The 21,508-nt window shown below is 40.1% G+C and overlaps 1 long non-coding RNA gene across 2 annotated transcripts in view; it reads right to left on the bottom strand.

Moving 5' to 3' along the window:
• Positions 1 to 676: 676 nt before the first annotated feature.
• The window catches only part of LOC308240737, a 132,002-nt gene continuing 111,170 nt past the window's right edge, over positions 677 to 21,508 (bottom strand). Inside the window, exons 3-4 of one of the 2 annotated variants that reach the window (XR_013959830.1) lie at positions 4,589 to 4,660; positions 677 to 1,447 (exon numbers count right to left, since the gene is read on the bottom strand). This is a non-coding gene — a long non-coding RNA (uncharacterized lncRNA). Of the gene's footprint in view, positions 1,791 to 4,588; positions 4,661 to 21,508 lie in introns of both variants that reach the window. The other variant, XR_013959831.1, reaches the window with a different exon arrangement.

The following is a 21,508-nucleotide window of genomic DNA, read 5'->3' as shown; positions in this document are numbered from 1 at the left end:
TCACCTAAAAATTGTAAAAAGCCCAACTCACACCAATTTAAACAATAAAGAAATGTACTGAGATATATAATGTCCACGTAAAAAACGACCAAACCTGTAGAGAATTTTTGTAATAGTTGGTTTGAGCCAAATTGATGACATATGCTGGGGAGCAAGATCTCAAATGCTCCAGAGAATGAGTTATGCAGTTTCTTTTATGCATTTGAAATGAAGGGGGAAGCATGAAGATTAATGAAGGCAGGAGAAAGCAAGGCAGGGATGGGATTACAAGCTAGTTAAGATTATGTGCTCTCATGCTTTAGAATGAGGGATCTGAAAGGAAGTATTTCAAAGGTTTGTTAACCTAGATGGACAGAAACAATGGACAGGGCTTGATTAAGGAAAGAGAAGCCTTTTACTAAAGAAGTGTGGGGCGTGACTACTCACCATGACTTGTCAGTTAGGAATTTGTGATAAGATCATCCTGTGAGGTTACTTCCCATAGAAATCCTTCTGTATCCAAAACCAAGGTTCGGCTATCTCAGGGGTGGGCAAACTTTTTGACTCAAGGGCCACAATGGGTTCTTAAACTGGACCAGAGGGCCGGAACAAAAGCATGGATGGAGTGTTTGTGTGAACTAATATAAATTCAAAGTAAACATCATTACATAAAAGGGTATGGTCTTTTTTTTTTTTTCAATAGTTTTATTCATTTCAAACATTTTAACAAGAAGAATGTAAACACTAATTATTATAATTTGAAACTTCAAAAAATGGAGGAATCATAGCACAATAACATACCTTATATTGAAGATGGCAAAGGCAAAATAAAATTGCCTAACAAAGGAAAGGTACAAAAGCCTTTCAAATTAAACTTAAATATAATAAAATAATTTAAAACTAAAACAAATAGAAAAGAACAAAATGTGTAAACAGTAAATTAAATATTTTCTTTAGTGCAACTTCCAAATTATGCCTGGGACGTAGATGTAGATGGCAATGTAGACTGGGTTGAAAGGTTTTTGGTCTTTAAAACATCAACTTCAGTGGGAACAGTGTTGTTGGTCTCCTTTTTAGCTAATTCTCTGATACTGTGCTCTCCAGGGGCATGTTTCCCTACATCACCATGATAACGTGTCTACGCATTCCCAGGGTGATGTCGGGGGATGCGTCCGCAGGCATTACAAGGAGCCTCTGGAAGATTGAGAGGTTGTTCCTTCTACTGAACAACCAATGAGGGATCTGAAAGGAAGTATTCAGAAGAAGGAGCTGCGGCCGTGTTTCCCGGCGTTGCCATGTTAACACTGCTGCTGGTGAAGGAGCAGAGGGGAGAGCAAGAGAACCCTCCGCTCTTTCGGCTCTGCGGGCCGGATAGAACAGCCGAACGGGCAGGATCCGGCCCGACGGCCGTAGTTTGCCCATGGCTGGGCTATCTGCTGCTGTGAGAGCCAAATTCATGAGACAGGTGCTGGTAAGAAAGGAAAGAGGTTTATTCAAGTGCTGGTCACTTGAACAGATGGGGACTCTTGTCACAAAGCCCATCTTAACATCTCTGTGCAGATAGAAATTTTTATAAGGAGGAAGAGGGAAAGCAGAACAAGGAGATCAAGGGGAAGGGGTTAAAAAGTTCTCTACATGAAAACCGGTACAGTCCATTCCAAGAAGGACCTCAAAACTGGTCAAGTGATGGTTGGTGTGCATCATCCTGGCTTTAAATCATCCTGGTTCTATGATTGAAGGTCAACAAATCTCCTAGAGCTGGAATGCCTGAAGGTCAGAGTCGGCAGCTTTTGAAGTCAGTTCCTAGGATTCTTATACAAACATGCTACTTATAAACAAGCTACATATTAGTCAGAGTCAGCATTTACAAAAACAATGTCAAAAGAATGGTGGGATGGGTTATAATTTCCCACTGTTACACATTTTTGTTCACAATAACCGGAGCACAAAAGATATGGTAAGTCCATAGTTGTTTGATCCAATGCTCAGCTGTCACCTCAGAGCCAGATTTTTCTGTCTCTCTGCTCTTCTACCCACAACCATCAGCTTTATTCTAAGATTAATATTCCTATAGTCATTGGATGGTTTTCAGTGGCAATTGGGGCTACATGTCTCCTTACTTAACTTTGGCAGAAAAGACTTGCTTCTAGAAGTTCTCCTGCAAAAACATGAGGAAATTTCCTAAAGAACCCTAAAAGTGTCTCCTTGCATTTCATATACCTGGATTGTGACCATGCCAATTCCTGAGCCACTGTCAACGGAGCAGGAGTTACCTTTAGACCAAGCAAATCCTCCCTTGGAGTTGGGGAATAGGATCACTTCCCCTGAGGCAAGTTGGAAAGGGTTGGATACGTGAGTAAAATTGGATTTCACTCAGAAGAGAGAAGAGCAAATGGATGCTAGATAGGCAAGAGATAATGTAAATCACGGATCAGAAAGTGTTATTATTTTAATTCAATGGTGGGTTCATTTTACTAGTATCTTATTTTGAATTTTTCACATTGTTTTTTGTTGTTGTTGTTTTCTTCATTATGGTATTTCTCACAAGAAGTTCTTAGGAATTAACCCAAAGGTGCACAGTCCTTTATCCTCTCACTCTACTGGATTTGGGTCTGATTATCTCCTGATATTGTTCCTGCCAACCATTTACCACCAAGAGATGTGACTAATTTGCTTCAACTTTACAGAATTTGAGAAAGGTACACTGATGAGCTTTAGACTGCCCATTCAATTGTTCCATAATCCAATTTATTCTTGTTCTTGTCTTTGATCAGTTTTTTTATACTAAATCACATTTTATTATATTTTCATTCTTTTTTTAAGTAAACTTTTTATTTTGTAATCATAAGAAATAATACAGAGAGATCTCATGGGCCCTTTAGCTAGTTTTCCTCAGTGGTATCATCCCACAAAACTGTAGTACAATCAGGGTATTGACATTGATGCAGTCAAGATATGGATAGTTCCATTACCAGGAGGATCCTTCATGTTGCCTTTTGAAAATTATTTATTTTTAATTTTTAATTGTGGTTAAAAAACACATAACAAAATTTACTATCTTAACATTTTTAATTGTATAGTTCAGTTATGCTAAGCATATTCACACTGTTGTACAACTATCTTTACTTTTGGTTGTTTCTTCTTCATTCTCCAGTCTTTGGTAAAATTTAAGCACCTATTCTTTTCCTGGTCTTGGAATAGATAGAGGTAAGGTGGGCATGTCACAAGCAATGTTTAAAATGGGGTAGCTGATTACAAAAAATTTTAACCTATTGGGGGAGGGGAAACACATGTATACATGAAAAATTAAAAAAATAGATAGTATATTTCCCAAAAGACAAATTACATAATAATTAAACAATTCTTCAGTCTCCTACATCCTTTCCTCTTTTCCCATTGTGTGCCTATTTTTAGTCTTCCCCAAACTCTGCTTCTTTCTTATACATCTTTCTTTATCCTTCTATTTCTTTCCTAGATATTTCAGAAGCCAAGATTTGTGAAATTTATTGCCTCTGGTTACATTCCAAAGTGATTATCTAATTAATCACAGTACCCTGAGAGTTTTTCTATTTTTTTCCACCCTCCTGAAATTTATGAAAATCACAGGGACTTTACTTGGAGGCCTCATCCTTCTATATTTATTTGCTTTGGTCTATGTCCAGCAGGTGGCGATAAAGGATAGTTAAAAGAAGTTAATATGAGACAATTGTAGAATAAAAATCTGTTGGATTTTATACCAGTTGAGTCATTCTACTTGATTGCATAATAAGAAAAACTTTGGATGGCTTATCTTTTGAATATTTTAGCACCTGGGTCCCTATTGAATTCTTTAACACTCTTTTTGCCTTAATTCTTGATGATCTCAACATCTTCCCACATCCTTACTTCTCAGTTCCTTGACTTCTTCATATCCCTAATCTCTTCCCATTAATCTCTCCCCAGAATGTTTTTCTTCTAACTTCTTCTCTTTTCTATCTAGATTCTCATCTTTGGTGATCTCATCCAGTGTGATGGCTTCAAATATTGTCCATGTGCGATAACTACCAAACAAATTTATATCTCCAACACAGACATCTTCCCTAAGTCCAGGCTCCCCTTGGATGTCCCATCAGCATCTTAACATACCTGCTCCAAATACAGCGCTCTACTTCTCCCAAGGCCTTTCCCATCTCAATGAATGGCACCTCCACTCCCCATTGCTCAGGTCCCAAACTTGATAGTCATTTTTGACATATCTTTCACAATTTTTTACATGTTTTTATTGTTTTGGGGGTTTGGGGTTTTTTTATTTTGTTGGTTTGTTGTTCTTTTTTAAAGAGAGGAAGAGAGGGGAGAGAGAGAAACATCAATTGGTTGCCTTCTGTACACACCCTGATGGGTATCAAAGCCGCCACCTGGGTATGTGCCCTGTCTGGGAATCAAACCAGTGACATTTTGGTGCATGGGACAATGCTCAATCAACTAAGCCACACTGGCCAGGGCTCTTTCACATTTTTTATCCAGTCCTTTAGCAGATGCTGTCAGCTCTTCTTCCAAATACCTACAGAGTCTTACCACTGCTCACCACCTGTGCCCTAAAATTCTAGTCCAAGTCACAACTATCTCTCACCTGGATTATTCATCTCCCTGCTTCTGCACCATCTCTCTTCAGGCTGTTTAGAAAACAGCAGCCAGATTGACCCTGTTAAAACATAAAAAGAGATCTTATCACTTTTCTAATCAACATTACAAAGATTTCTCATCTCACACTAAGTAGAAGCCAACTAATTACAATCGCCTACCAGGCCATATATGACCAGCTCCCTCCCCCATCCTGTAATCTCTTGGACCTCATCTCCTGATACACTTCCTCATTTGCTTTGCTCCAGCCACACTAGTTCCTCTCTGTTGCTCAGACATGCTAAGTGTGCTCCAATCTCAGAGCCTTTGTGCTTTGTGTTCCCTCTGCTTGGGACGCTCCTCGCCCAGACAGCTGCACCTCGCTCTTCCACCTCCTCCAGGCCAATGAGCTCTTCCCTGCACAGTCTCATCATTCTCATAATTTTCTAGCCTAACGCTAGCTTTATTCTTCTCCATAGTGATTACATACAGAGAGACATACATATTTGGTTTATTGCCTGTTTCTCCCCAACTAGCGTACAAGATCCATGCATATGGAGAACTGTGTCTATTTTGTTCACTGTTGCATTCCCAAGGCCAACAAGAATGCTTGACACATGTTTGACCCTCAATACAAACTTGTCAGATGAGTGAATATATGAATGATTACTCTGCATTGAAGTAGTGATTGAATCCCAGAATATTTCTCTGCACATAAATACCTCAAAACACTCGTAATGTACAGTTATTTTGCCCTTCTGAACTACAAGTATAATCAGATCTACAAGCCATTGGCTGAGGTTTTATTGAAAGGAAAGATTAAAACTCAGAACAAACCAACTCACATGCTTTTGCAAATCAATTACCTACATGTGCTCTGCCAACAATCCCCTTTCCTTGATCCAGCTTTTATCTGAATGTACAACTCCCAATGGCATGCATTCTACAAGGCTGAACCCAATGACATATTTTATAAAATACCAGTCAGTGCCAGAAAACATCCACACCTTATAAATTTAAGTTTCCAAGCTTAGCCAATGTTTTAGAATCCTGAGAACGGATGAGTGTAATTTATTTTTTTGAACCACATCAAATTTTTCCTATGGCCACTTAAATGTCTATAAACCCTAAGATACTTGCATTAATTTCATTTTTTTTTAAAAAAAAGGATTTTGGGTCTCCATCCTCCAAATTACAGTGTATCTTAAATTTCAAATGTGAAGGGTATTATTAAGTCATTTCTCTAGATATTTGTCAGGTGAAATAATCAGTTTATTTCCTCAAAAGAGTGAGATCACACCCAAACTCTTTCATACCAATCAAATCTAAAATGTTAAAGCCTTTTGGGGAGGTTGGAGTAAGAAATGGTGAACAGGGTATTAATTCCTGTGCATAGAATATGGTGGTCTAAGGAAATTCTTTTGGAATTTTGCATATTTCCATAGTTTATTTCCTGAAAACAGTTGACAGATCCAGCTAACTTATATGCCCATCCTCCATCTAAAGTCTGACTCTGTCTGTTCACTTCAAGTATTTTTATGCTTTACAGAAAAAGTGAACAGAACAGAGAACCCAAAAGTCAACCCATTATGCACAACTAATATTTGACAAAGGAGGCAAGAGCATACAATGGAGTCAAGACAGTCTCCTCAATAAATGGTATTGGGAAAATTGGACAGATACATGCAAAAAAAAAAATGAAACTCGACCACCAACTTACACCATATTCAAAAATAAACTCAAAATGGATAAAGGACTTAAACATAGATGGGAAACCATAAAAAACTTAGAATAATCCATAGGCAGCAAAATATCAGACATATCTCATAGCAATATCTTTACCAATACAGCTCCTAGGACAATGAAAACTAAGGAGAAAATAAACAAATGGGACTACATCAAAATAAAAAGCTTCTGCACAGCAAAAGAAATCATCAACAAAACAGCAAGAGAGCCCACTGCATCAGTTTAATCTCCAAAATTTACAGAGACCTCATACAACTTAACAAAAGGAAGACAAACAATCCAATCAAAAAATGAACAAAGAACCTAAATCGACACTTTTTGAAAGAGGACATACAGAAGGCCAAAAGACATATGAAAACATGCTCAAAGTCACTAATCATCCAAGAGATGAAAATCAAAACGACAATGCGGTACCATCTCACACCTGTCAGAATGGCTACCATCAACAAATCAACAAAGGACAAGTGCTGGTGAGGATGTGGAGGAAAAGCAACCCTCGTGCACTGTTGGTGGGAATGCAGAGTGGTGCAGCCACTATGGAGAACAGTATGGAGTTTCCTCAAAAAACTAAAAATGGAACTCCCATTTGACCCAGTGATCCCACTTCTAGGAATATATCCCAAGAAAACAGATATACCAATCAGAAAGGATATATGCACCTATATGAACATAGCAGCAAAATTCACCATAGCTAAGATTAGGAAACAGCCTCAGTGCCCATCAGCTGATGAGTGGATTAAAAAACAGTGGTACATCTACACAATGGAATACTACGCTATGGTAAAAAAGGAGTTCTTTCCATTTGCAACTGCATGGATGGACCTGGAGAGCATTATGCTAATCGAAATAAGCCAGTCAGAGAAAGATAAATAGCACATGATCTCACTCATTTGTGGAATATAATGAACAACATAAACTGATGAACAAAAATAGATCAGACTGTCCAACCTCAGAGGGAAGGCGGGTTATGGGGTGGAGGGATAAGAGATCAACCAAAGGAGTTGTATGTATAAGCATAACCCATGGACACAGTCAGTAGAGGGGTGAGGGCAGGTGCTGGGGGGTGGGAATGGCTGGGGAGAGTCAATGGGGGAAAAAGGAGACATATGTAATACTTTAAACAATGAAGAATTAAAAAGATAGAAAAAAGAACGAAAAAGTCAATGAAATTTTTGCTTATATAATTTACCCTTGACTATCTAGTCTTTCATGCAAGAAGTGTTAATTTATCATGTATTTTGTGCTGGACACTGTGCTAGGTCTTAGAAAAACAGAGACTATGGGGTAAAGAGAAAAACCTTTAGTTTTATTTATAGCAGCTCATGATACATTAGAGAGATATGCAAACAGATCATCAAAATGCACTGCAAAGCATCCCAAATTAGAGCAGAGAGGAGAGGAGAAAGAAACTATTTCTGAAGGATTCTGTGATAGTTTCATTAAGAAAGTGACATTGAAGCAGAATCTTGACTGATGAGTGGGAGTCTACCCCAATATAGAACAGGAGAAAAAGACTCCGGGTGAGGATTGCATAGGCAAAGACTGAAAGTGTGAAAGAACACAGTGTGATGGTAGAATGGGCAAGTGTTTGGTTCTCCTGAACTGGAGATAAAAAGTGGAGGAAAATCTGACCTGCTATTCCCCCTGCTCAACTTTGGGCTTTGTCCTCTAAACATGAAAGGGCTTTAGCCAATGGAGGAATGCGCCAATCTGTCTGAGGATGATTACTCTGGCAGAGTGCTTCTCAAGATGTGGTTCCAGACCAGCAATAGCAGCCTCATCTGGAAACCTGACAGACATCCAAATTATAGTCCTAACCCCAGACTTCAGAATCAGAAATTCTGGTCATGAATCTGGTCACATCAATTTTACAGCTGATTCTGAGGCTCCTCAAGTTTGAGAACCTCTGTTCTAGTAACAGCGTGGAAGGTGTAGTGGAGTAAAGGCAGATGGAAGCTTCAGAGCTTGTTCCAAAGAGTTCAGCCCTGAGGAAAGAAAAAAACACACACAAAAAGCCAGGGGCAAGAGTTTGGGCAGTACAGGATGTATTAGAGAGAACTTTCTGGCACCTTTTTGGCAGAAGAGAAGCATAGAATATCTAGAGTACCAGTTCTCAAATCTCACTGGTTACCACAATTTTCTGGGTGTTTTAAAAATCCTATATAATAAAGAGCTAATATGAAATGGTCGTCAAGCCCTCACACTGTCACACCCTCAGGCTGTAACAGCTCAGATAGTCAACACTGGGGAGAGAAGAATGGGGACCAGCCAGTCATAAATGAGCTCCTGAGAGAGGAATGGGGACCAGCCAGGCTGCGGCCTGGGGGAGAGATAAGCTGCCCACCCCGCAATCCCAGATGCCTGTGGCTGTGGCCCGGGCGAAGCTGCCGGCCTATGGTCCCCTGCAGCTGCGGCCCGCCCAGGTGAAGCTGGCCCTGGTCCTGGGTGCCTGCAACTGGCTGGAGGAGGGAATCCTGGGAGTGGGGCGAGGCAGAAGCAGTTAGGGGCGATCAGGCCAGCAGGGGAGCAGTTAGGGGCCATCAGGCTGGTAGGGGAGCAGTGAGGGGCGATCAGGCAGGCAGGCAGAGGGGTTAGGGGCAATCGGGCAGGCAGGCAGAGGGGTTAGAGGCAATCAAGCAGGCAGGCAGACGAGCAGTTAGGAGCCAGCGGTCCTGGACTAGGAGAGGCAGTCGGGCATCCCCCAGGGGTCCTGGATTGGAGAGGGTGCAGGCCGGGCTGAGGTACTCCCCACCTCCCATGCACAAATTTTGTGCACCGGGCCTCTAGTATATATATAATATTGGGGCCCTATTATGACATACCAAACAGAATCAGTTTCCTGTTTTAGGCTCTTCTTCTTCTACTATTCTTATATCTTCATTACATTTTGTGTTTTCTGTTCTTGGAATCTTCCATCTTGCTAAGGTCCTTCAACTACTTGCACTTTTGAGGGATTTCTGGTAAGTACCACCTGCCTTCTTTATATTGGAAGGGAGCCTTATGGCATCAGAGCTGCGAGGGGCTGTCACTACCCAGAGACCCATGGTTCTCAATTCTGGCCACTTATTAAATCTGCTATAGATGAGTTTTGTTTGTTTATTTTTAATACTAATGCTCATGATCCACCTCAAGCAAATGAAATTAGAATTCCTGAGAGTGAAGAATTTCTAAAATGTTCCCTAGGTGATTCAAATGAGCAACTAGCGTTAAGAACTGCAAAGTAGTCCATTATCTTCATTTTAGTGTGTAGTGTCAGAAAAAGAAAGACCCTAGGACCATGAAGGGCATAAGCCACTGTATTAAAATGCGTAAAAGTGGAGGGGGGTAAGTACTGAGAAAATATCATTATGTTTCATAATGAGGACAATACTGTAGAACTTCCAGGCACAGATGGCCAAACAAAGGCAATTATTAGACTCTCCCCGATAATTAAAGCAACAAAAAAGAAATTGAAAACAAAGGTAAAAGCCAAAAGGAAACAATAAAAACTTACCAAACAAAAAGAAAGAAAGAAAGGAACAACCTCCATGTCACACACTTTGATAGAGAAGCAAGGAAAGGAGCAGGTGATTCTGGAGTGGGACTGTCTGGTGTGACTCCCACCTGCTTTCTGCTCCCCCAAAGCACTGATGGGGAGATGGGAATGAATCAACAAAATCTTGAGTCTTCTCATTGGTGCCTTTTGATTTGCAGAGAAGTAAACCAAGAGTTTGGATTGGAATCCAGGGCGGGAAATCTTAGAAAAAAATCGTAGACTTCCAGATCAGAAGTCCTTCTCTTCCCTGGAGTCCTTGAAAGATGTTAGAAAGACTACATGGCTTCCCACCCTTCAAGACATCGTGTTGAACTGGGGGGAGAGGAGGAATGAGCCAAACCTCACGGGAGTTGGATGTATCCCTTGTTGGGTGGAGTGGGCCCTGTTACATTTGATAGAATCTCAAAACACTTAGAATTCATGTATCCTGGGCTCAGACTTCAGCCCAAGCTTGGCTCTATTTCCACCCTCTTCAGACCTCCAGACAACAGAAAACTGAGTTAAAAGCAACAGCGAGCCTTAAATCTGGAAAGGCACAATAAGCTTCTCTCAAAATAAGGTAGGGAACATGTCAAATAGAATCCATTACACTGTATAAGAGCAATTAGGCATTTGAGCAGAGTTGTCTATTTAAAGTATGCATAATTTCTATCTGCTCTACAGGAGTTCTTCAACAAAAACAATACTAAACTCAAAGAAAGTGAAAAGAAGAGAACATGCAAAAGAACCAGTCTGGAAGAAAATATAAACCAAGGAATAGAGGTAGATTTCCCATGAGTATACCCTACTATAGCAGATTCTGTTTTTGGAAAAAAATATTTAGTGTTTATTCAAGAGGATTCTAATACTGTTCAAGGAAATAGTTTTAAAGGAGTGGTGAGTTAGGAATCAGATCCTAAAGGGTAAAGGAGGGAGCAAGGGGTAGGTAGTAGGGCTTTATTATAATGATGATGAGTGAAAAGAGAAATACCAGAAGTGTGAGGGTTTATCTGAGGAAAGACAGGAAATTATGATTATTTTTTATTGTTATGAGTTGGAATCACTGAACATATTTATATGCTAAAAAAATAATAAAAAATACAGAGATTTAGTCTTAAAAGAGGAGATCCTGGCACATGCTGCACCATGGATGAACCTTAAGGACATTATGCTGAATGAATTAAGCCGGTCCCAATAAGACAAATGCTGTGTGGTTCCACTTACAGGAGGTACCTAGAGTAGTCAGACTCAGAACCTGAAAGCAGAGTGGTGGTGGCCAGGGGCTTGGGTGGGGGTGGGGGATGGGGAGTTATTTGATAGGTGTAGAGCTTCAGTTTTGCAAGATGAGCGAGTTCTAGAGAACTCTACACAGCCGTGTAAATATACCTAACACTACTGTGCACTTAAAATGGTTAAGGTGGTAAATTTTATGTTATGTGTTTCTTGCCACCACAATTACTAGTTAATTAATAATAAATAAATATTCTTAGAGTCCAAATTGCCACCTTTCATCACCTTGCTTTGAGGGTGGCTGCTCATCTGGTTAGAGAGCTTTCCATCCTCCCTAACGGAAAGGAATTCTTATTCAACACAGAAGAGACAAAAATCCAAAAGACAGAGAAAGACTGAAATTTAGAGGCATCCTTTTAGCCTCTTGGTCAAGTTATACCAGAAACAATAAACCTTGGGAATTTTCAGTTAGGAGAAAAAACAAAACTCCTTTTTTCCCTTAAAAAAAAAAAAAAAAAAAAAAAAAAAGGAATGCTATCAGATCTAGCCTGACTTTAATTATATCCTTCAGACCACAATGTAGGAAATAACTTGGACTAACTCATTTTTAAATAATAGGTTAATAACTTTTCATAATAAGTTAATAATAGATTACAAGTACTCGACCACAACTTAATCTTCATTTAGTTCACTATGTGTTAATTAATTGCTTGGAGATTGGCTATGGCACATTTTCTGTACAATCTAAGAGCTCTGGCTGGGTTCATTAGCAGAAAAATGAACTGTGGCCTCTGTGTTAAGCAACAGCTTTGCTTTCTCATACAAAACTGTTTCAAGTTGACTCCCATGCTCCAATATCCATATAAGTTCTGGAATTCTCACAGATGGATTTGTGAGATAATTCTTATTCATTTTGTAGCAATTCCCCTTCCATGAATCCAGTTTCCTATTTTATTATTTTTATCTTTACTCAAGTTGGAGATCCTGCTCTACCCGTAATGAACCAGGCCCCATACTGTTTTTTAAGGTAATCAGCAAGGGTCTTTAATTTTAAATCACCCAGAAATGTCAACTTGAGGGGGGAAGGACCCAAAGAATAGATCACATAAAAGATGAATGGAATGAGTTTCTAATTTCTCCTCATGCAATATGAGGAGAAAACTTTTGTTGGCTTTAATTGCCTCTTCTTTCATTGATCTCTGGCTCTTATGAGGAAGTACAAGATAGATAGTTAAACATTAAAAAAGTGTCTGTAGTTATAGCATCCTCTAATGAGAATGACCAAGAGCTATTGCAAAAGATAGAGAGTGTAGCCCTAGCCAGGTTGGCTCAATGGATAGAGCGTTGACCTCTGAACTGAAGGGTCCTAGGTTCAATTCCTGGTCAGGGCACATGCCCGGGTTGCAGGCTTGATTCCTAGTGGGGGTCATGGAGGAGGCAGCCGATCAATGACTCTCTCATCATTGGTGTTTCTATCTCTCTCTTTCTCTCCCTTCCTCTCTGAAATCAATAAAAAAATATATATATTTTTAAAAGATAGTTTATATCAAAGAGCTGAAAACAAAACTGAGCCATTATAGACCAATCAATATAGGAAACAAGTGTCTGGTGTGTCAGAATAACAGCTCTCTAGGAGAGGAATATTTTAGAACTGAAGATATCCCAGGTGACTTTTTTAAAACTCAGTTGAAATTATAGTTTACAAAGAGCATTATGGCATCATTTATTTAGCACTAGAGCATAAATATTTTTAAGTGCAGCATTTTCAGTTGCATCCATTCTTATAATGATTACACAATATTCTACCCATATATATAGCCTATATAACCTTTCTAACATTTCTTGTGTTATTTAGTACTTTGGCTGTTCCTGATATTGCACTATTGGATATAACCATGGTGAACATCTTTGTCCATGTAGATTTTCCCAACTTGTGAATTATTTCCTTAAACCAGATTCTCAGAAAAGACATTATGGGGTTAAAGGGTAAGGACAACTTTGGCCAGTATGACTCAGTTGGTTGGAATGTCATACTGCACACCAAAAGGTGGTGGGTTCAATTCTGGGTCAAGGCATATACCCAGATTAAAGGTTTGATCCCCATTTGGGATGCATATGGGAGGCAACCAATCAATGTTTCTCTCTCACATTGATGTCTCTCCCCCTCCCCTCCCCCCCCTCTCTCTCACACACACACACACACACACACACACACACACACACTGTCTCTCTCCAAACTCAATGAAAAATTTATCTTCTGGTGAGAATTTTTAAAAAGGTGTAAGAAAATTTTTATTGTCCTAGATTCATGGTGCCTAACTGAGATGCAAAATAAATTATTCAATTAAAGATTAGTCTCACTTTCTCCCTGTTAACACTGACTATAATTAAAATAATTGTTATTGTAATTAAGAGGGAGGAAATGTTCATTATCACTCATGATTACTACTGAAAATAAATATTTTTCACATGTTCTTTACTAATATATTGCCCTTTTTGCAAATTGTTTGTTTATGGGATAGTTTGTAAACCAATAGCAGAGATGAGGTTTATTCCTGGAACTTCCTAACGCCTTCAACCTCTTTCACTCATCTCAACTACCTGTGATTGCAGGCCAGGAAAATTCCCACAATGCTCTACTCTTATACTAGGCAACTCGGTTGGAACATTCACATTGCCATGTGGTTCCAGGCCAATCCCCAGGAGCCTCTGTGTTACCCACTTCCTTCTTCTGGCTGCCCTTTACCTCCTATGAGAAGGGATATTGCTATTTCTGCAACTGGAGAATTCATTCCTGAAATCAGTGGTTCCCAACATTGACTGAATGTTAGAATCATCTGGGGAACTTTTAAAATTCCCAATACTAAGCACATTCTACACACCAATTGAATCAGTCTCTGGATGTGGATCGTGGCATCAGTGTTTTTGAAAGCTCACCTGAGGATTCCAAAGTGCAGCCAAGGTTGAAAACCACTGCTTTAAATCCACAGTTGTAGGAGCACTGTGCCTGCACTGAGGGGACAAATGCCTGTTTGCAGAGGCCTCTGCCCCCAGGGAGCTCACAGCTGGGAGGTTTGGGTAGCAACATACACTCTGAATGTTATGTGTATGTGTATACGTATATGGACACACACAGAGAAACATGTACATACACATAGAGGGTGTCCCAAAAAATGTATACACACTTACAGCTGATAGCTCAATTTTAAAACAAATGTATTTTAATAAATACTGCCTTTATAATTATTCAAAGTGTGCGTATACATTTTTGGGGGGACACCCTATATATCTGCCACTTTATTAACAACTACCTATAACTTAAAAAACCAGTGGCATTAACTTAATGGAACTTTTCTGCACCCAGTTTTTGTCATTAAGAGGTAAAATGTATAAAAACAAAGAGACTTGTTCAAAACACACAAAGGCTGAAATAGTTTGTGACGATCTCTACACTTTCTGTCACTACTAACCTACAATACCGTTTCTCAAGAGGAAGGCCTTACAGCACCATCGGCTTCTGACTTGCCTGAGAAATGGTTGGTGATGTTCACTATGATGTATTTACTAAGGCAAAATATATGTTAGAAAATATGTTAGAAAAAGTCATTTAAAGACTAGAGACAAAAATGGGTTTTCACTTTATTTCTCTTAACAAGAAATTTAGACCCATGTATATCCATCATCCCTCAGGTTTCTGCAGTAGTGCCTGTCTGTTCAGTAGGTGGTGCTCTGGACAAAGTCGTAAGTGGTCCAGTTTGCCACAATTAATGTCCCTTTAGAGAAACAAGTCTCATTCTGTGGCAGAAATGGCTGTTCATTCATGGTCCAGATCTGAAGGAATCAGAAATGGTTTTCTTCCCTTTTGCTAATTGAGAAATAAAGGCGAACAGTATTTACAACTATCAATTCTAAATTGTCCTTAGAATTTAAAAATTCATTTTATTGAATTCTACTGCATCTCCCCCCAATTATCAAGACAATTATAGGCTTTGAAATGGCTTCACAGGCTTTGTCTTATATTAATGCCTACTTTTTCTGATGAAGCCAATAATGAAATATAGCTCTCATTCTCTATATAAAAACCCAAACACACTTAGACCTGGAAAATTGGATTTATGTTTATGGCTTAACGCATCTGAATGTTATCTGAGACAGGATTAAATGGAAAGCATTCCTGACTCTTCTCAACAGAGGTAGGACCATCCCTGGCCCTGGGCCCGGTTGAGTCCTTGGCTGGAATAAAATACTGTTCGGCAAATGAGAGGCCAGGCTCAGAAGCATCACTGGGGGTAGAGTGGCTGCCCATAGAAGTCGGGCAAATTCTCAGGAAGCTTGATCAGAATTTCCAGAGGCAGCTGGTCACTGCCAGTCCTTCAGCTACCCTGGAAAGGGCAGGATTCTTGACCATCCAGGAGGCCCAAACACCACATTATATCCAGAGTTCATCTTCATCTAACCCAGGTCCTGCCTTGTGCATTCTTTCTGGCATCTATGTTGATATAGATAGCCCAGCAATTTTCAACCTTCATCTCATGGCACAGGTAAACCAATTATTAAAATATTTTATTACTAAAATATATTACAAATATATTTTCCACTGATCTGAACAAAAAAAAATAGGTATACTTGTAATTCATTCACACCGGATGGGTACTGTTGTGTTAGCTGCTGTCAACAGGTCAGTGCCCCTGACTAAATAGTGAGGTATTGCATGTTTTAAAAATTCTTGCAGCTCACTGATCGAAAATCAGGGAGATGAGTTTGGAGTGAGTTTGGGCTCTTCTGTTGCAAGAGCCAGCAAAGGCCAAAGACATGTTTGCTTCCTTCTAGCATTAGAAGAAATACTGTCTTACAAAAACTGGCTATTAATGAGCAGGAAAAACAACAGTAATATTTCATCCTTCTATTGGCATGGCCTAGAGTTTGGCTGGTCTCTAATCTTGCCTCAGAAAATATGATGCACTTGACATTCATAGCAATTTCTTGGATGAGGATATTGTTGCCTGCGTGTTTATGTGGAACTATTTCTGATCAACAGTTGACTCTCTTTCCTGTCACCCTCCAGGGACCAAGCCAGCCCTGGGTAGGATTAGCCAGTCCCCTCACTTCACAGAGCAGTGCCCCTCCATATTTGCTGGTGCTTTCACATGAACACTGCTGCCTCCTCCTAAGAAGTGTTCTCCAAAGAACATGGGGTATGGAATGAACGCTCAGCAAATGTGGAAGATGAGAGAAAGGAAAACTTAAGCACCAACCACGTTATAGCTTTTAAAAGAGAACAATATTCTGTTCTCACCTCGATGGGGAACCAGGACATGTAGGATAGGTGGACACTCTGTATCAGATGATGCTCTCTCTGTGGGAGGCCAGCCAACCTGAAATGACCAGGTGTTCATATAAAAACAACAAAGCAGAAGGGAAGCTGTGGGGAAAGTGATGCCACTAGAAGAGTGGCTCTTCCTAAATACCCATCTACCCTCCTTGGGCTGGGGGGAGGGGGCAGAGGGCAGCCAGAAGAGAGACTTGGATGACCTAGAAACAAAAATTAGGTCAGAGTCTGGTTGGGACCAAATAGGACTCTTGCCAAGTAATCATACACCCAGCATTTCACATAGTCTCCTTTATACTCAAAACAACCCTGTGTGATATCATTCCAATATTACAAATGAGAACATCAAAACTTTAAAATATCACACAGTAAGTGGTCAAGTCTAAATCCAATTTGAATCCAGGCCTATCTATCTCCAAGTCTCACCCTCTGCATTCTATCCCAGCAAGAAGTCCAGGTTTTCACCTTAGTTTTCCAGCCTTTGTCCTTACCCTTCAAAGAAGTATTCCTGAATGAAGTATAGTTACCCGCAAGGAACCAGGAATGGAGAAAGAGCAGGATAAGGAAAGAATTTTGTTCTGTTCAGTGATGAGTTAGTGTAACAAAGTTGAGCCTAGTGGTAGAACTTGGTCTGTTTTCTGTAGCTGCCAATACTTTGTCTTTTTAAAGATGGTTACATGTACTGCAAGTACTTACTCTTATTTTTAAAATATGGGGACATAGCCCAGAACTACTTTTATCAACTTCCTCCCCAAAACCTCAGCCTTAGTTCCTCAACAAATAAAAGGTATATTTAAAATAGAACAGAGATTTTCTTGGTAGACACAATATTACAGTGCTTATTAAATGTGTAGATTATCCATTCACTAAATATTCTTTATGCAATAGCACTTAACACAGGATCTTACACAGAATATGACCCATTTTAATAAACTTGGCATAGCAGATGGAGATTTCCACTTATTCCAGAAAGGTTCTGTCAAAGGAAACAAACACCGTATTCAAAGCATCAATTTCCAAGATTTGCACTACATAAAGGAGGAGATGACTTGGCGACAGTGAAAGACCTCAATATAATTTCAGAGACTATCTGCAGGAAGTGACTTTTCCAGATAGCTGAGGGCTCTTGGATGCAGGAGTGATGCCCTTGCCCAAGATGAGCCAATCACAGCCCTTTCCTGGCATTTGAGTTTACCTTGGGACCAGAGAGAGAGTGAGTTAGTTCCGTTCTAGTTGTGGAAACAGCAAGATGTAAAATTTCGCACAAAATTTCTAGTGAAAATGAGGTCAACAGGGAAAAGCATAGACAAAGCACAGATCCTTGTGATAAGTAGTTTTTCAAGTGAAGCTGCATCCTGGCTGTCTTGCCGTTGGGCTGTTGGTTTCCTTTTATTATAAAAGAAACCCCAGTATCCTATAAAATACCTCTTTGTATTTAAGCCTATCTTTTATCATGCTGAAAGAAAAAAACCTCAAGACTAAACTACAATCAAACTGAGGTCAGAGTATGGCTGGGACCAACTAGGAAATTTTTTTGTCTCAAAAAATTTCAGGATTCTATCAGAATTTTAACTTTTGATGTAAGGCAGCTAACTTCTTTGATAGAGCTGGGCTCTATATTAAAAGGGCCCTGTAAGATCTGAGCAAGAAAAAGGTAGTCAGAGGACATCCTCGTGTGGATCAGACATTTACATAAAGGAGAGCACTCAGCTCCTCTGCATAGGAGCCCTCAGCCTGGCTGGTGGAACATGCTCATAATCTGACATGCCAACCCTGGGCTTGTCCGCTGCCCACAAAGGAGCTGCACTGATGAGCCTGTAAGACCCAAGCTTTTGAATGTAAAGATGAAAATTTCAAAACAGCACTCAGTACAGATGCTGAGGGGTCCAATTGCACTGAAGTTATGCCAGTAATTAACAAGAACACTTAAACAATTAGAGGATGCCATTTATATGAGTTAACACCACTAATGATTTTTTTCCTGGACAGAACTTCAAACACCAGGCTACCACATTCAAAATAATCTATAGCCCAATCTCTGTGAAGCCTTCCCAAGCTCCTGAAAATCAGGTCCCTCTGTAGGGAGGATCTGGGGGTGGAGGGAGGGTAGAGGGGAAGAGGCAAACTGAGGAGAGAATGTTCTCCAGTTACACTGCAGGTCTAAGGAATGGAAGAGAGCTCAACCCCATAGCAGGTACCACCTCCTGCTCCCTTGGGCCTAATTTTCTAAAAGAATAAGATACATCTCACCAGGCAAAAGAATAAGAGAAAGGACCAGTTCTAGAGAAAACATTTAACTTTGTAGCTTGTTCTGTCTCCTATCTAGCACCACCTACCCATAAGGCCCCCCTGCCGCTCTCTCCCACTCTACAATGCCCATTTAGTGGTCAAAGAGTGTCTCACTCCAAGTTCATGTCCAACTAAGACCTCAGAATGTGACCTTGTTTGAAATAGGGTCTTTGTGGATGCAATTAGTTGAGAATCTTAAAATGAAATAATCCTGGATTTAGGGTGGGTCCTAAATCCAATGACTGCTGTCCTTATAAGAAGAGAGAACTCACAGAGACACACACAAGAAAGGCCATGTGATAGTGGAGAAAGAGGTTGGAGTGATGCTGCCACAAGCCAAGGAATGGCAGGAGCCCCCAGAAGCTGGAAGAGGTATGGAAGGATCCTTACCTCTAGGGCCTTCAGAGGAGGCCTATGGCCCTTCTGACACCTTGATTTTTGACTTCTAGCCTCCAGAACAAATTCCTTTTGTTTTAAGCCACCCAGGTTGTAGTAATTTGTTATAGCAGTCACAGGACTTTAATATAGCCCTTTAGGAAGTCTCTAGGTCTCCTTCCTCATGCCAAGTACCACAGTACCCATGCAGACCTCTTTTCTCCTTCCCTCATCCTACTACATTTCCCCTCCACTTTTCTATCCCAGTATCAAAGGCTCCATTTCCTAAATGTGGCTTATGTCAGGTAAAAATTCAAAAAAAGTCAATGTGATTGAGTTAATTCTCATCAGAATATACAAGAATATACAATATCACCATTTTCCTAGAACATTTCCATTTTTAGAGAGGATTCTTAAAAACAAATCTTTAATTGGTAGAATTGTTATATGGAGGGGATATTTGAGGAATAGGCCCACTTATTTACTGAAGAAGAAGAAAAGCTCACCCCTGGGGTTTTCCAGGTTCAGAATTTGGATGCCTTTAGAGGAACCTCAGAGCAGGAACTAATTGATTCCCATCAGCCAAGATCATACAAAAAAGTTTTCTCTAATCTTGTTGATGTAATCTTGTTGATGGCACCCCAGGCCCAGAAAGACATGAGAGCTAAAACAGACCTTAGAGAGCTTCTCGTTTTATTGATCAAGCCCAAATCAGTGCTGATGTCACACAGCTCACCAGTGGTAGGACTCAGACAAGAACCAAGGTTTCTTCTATTCTGACATAGGCACTGGCTTGCATTGAGTGCTGACCATGTACAAGGTGTTGTGCTCAGTGCTTTGGATACACTGGAGTATTTAATTCCCTCTGAAATAAGAGATTAAAGTCACAATGTTCATTACAAAAAAAAAAAAAACAGGAAGAAGATGGTGTAAAATATTTCTTTTCTCATTGAGAACTTTTCAGCCCACTGGCTCAGAGGCATCTGAGGGGTCCTTCTTTTCAGGTCTAACTCTGGTCTCCTTCACTCAGAATCCTCTTCCTTTTCCACCCTTGTACTTCCCCAACAGTTTGATTGCCTCTGGGGCGGGCATTGTGGGATCCTCAGTGTTCTGAGTCTCAGTCCTGTTTATCCTGGGAAGGGCTTGCAAAGACCTTTACTAGGTCCAAAGAGGAGCACTCTCATTGTGGGACATGTATAGGAGAAACCCTCTGTTTGCCGACATGACCACGCTCACAGCAAAACATCAGGACTGTGCAGTTATCCACACAAAGCTTTGCTTTTCCTTCTTCCTTACTTGGACCCACTCAGCACTGAGATTGGGGATGAAAGAGAAGGAAGACAAAAAAAACAAATAAACAACAAAGCCCCTTCACCTTGCCACAGATAGGGGCACATAGTCTGAAGCTGAGTGAGGTGAAGTAATTGGCCAAGAAATAAGTCAAGGGGTTAGCTTCAAATCCAGCTCTGTCTCTATCTGCTTTGCCTCATTTGTTCTCTGGGGAGCTGAACTGTAATTCTCCAGAGAGCTCGGTTCTAGGCCTCTGTTCCCTTAGCTCTCTCCTAATGCCCGTGGAAGCCACCTCAGCCTCAGTCATGCCCTTGCTGGGACTCACCTAAGGAAAAGGGTAAGTTTTGGAAGTGGCATGAGCTCTGAGGAGCTGGAGAGTCACCACTGTTTATATCTTCCACTGCTTATGTCCATGGCATTGTAGGGAAGGCTCATGTTTGCCTTCACATGTATGACTCAGATATGCAATTGCGTAGCTTACATTTCCCAGTTCACACTGGCCTGGAGGGAAAATGAGGCCTGTGTTTGTTTGGGGTGGCAAAATGGTGCTCAGAGACTGAGTTTGTTTTTGCCACTGTTTCATTTAACACAGGTTCACTGCAGGAACTATACACATTTCACAAGACAGTAGCATAGGGGCTACTGTCTCTTAATAAGCAAATATGATCTAACATACTCCAAACCAATGATAGATTCATTGCACTATTGTTTCAGGCAAGGAGAAATAAAAAGAACACAGCTTTCAAAATTTAATTGGAAGAGTGCCTTTTTTTAATTTTATTTTTCAACTACAGTTTACAGTCCATATTATTTTGTATTAGTTTCAGGTGTTTAGCATAGTGGTTAGACAATCATATACTTTACAAAGTGTTCCCCCGATATTTCAGGTACTCACCTGGCACCATACATAGTTATTGCAAAGTTATTATCTATATTCCCTATGCTGTATTTTTTTGTAACTACCAATTTGTACTTCTCAGTCCCTTTACCTCTTTCACTCAATCTCCCAAACCCCAGCCCCTCTGGAAACCACCAATTTGTTCTCTGTCTATGAGTTTGATTCAATTTTGTTTTTTCATTTATTCTGTTCTTTAAATTCCACATTTAAGTAAAATCATATGGTATTTGTCTTTCTCTGTCTGACTTATTTCACTTAG

Source organism: Plecotus auritus, assembly GCF_963455305.1.
Source record: "Plecotus auritus genome assembly, chromosome: 2".
In the NCBI taxonomy this organism is placed as follows: Eukaryota; Metazoa; Chordata; class Mammalia; order Chiroptera; family Vespertilionidae; genus Plecotus; species Plecotus auritus.
This window is presented reverse-complemented; position numbering and strand designations above follow the sequence as displayed.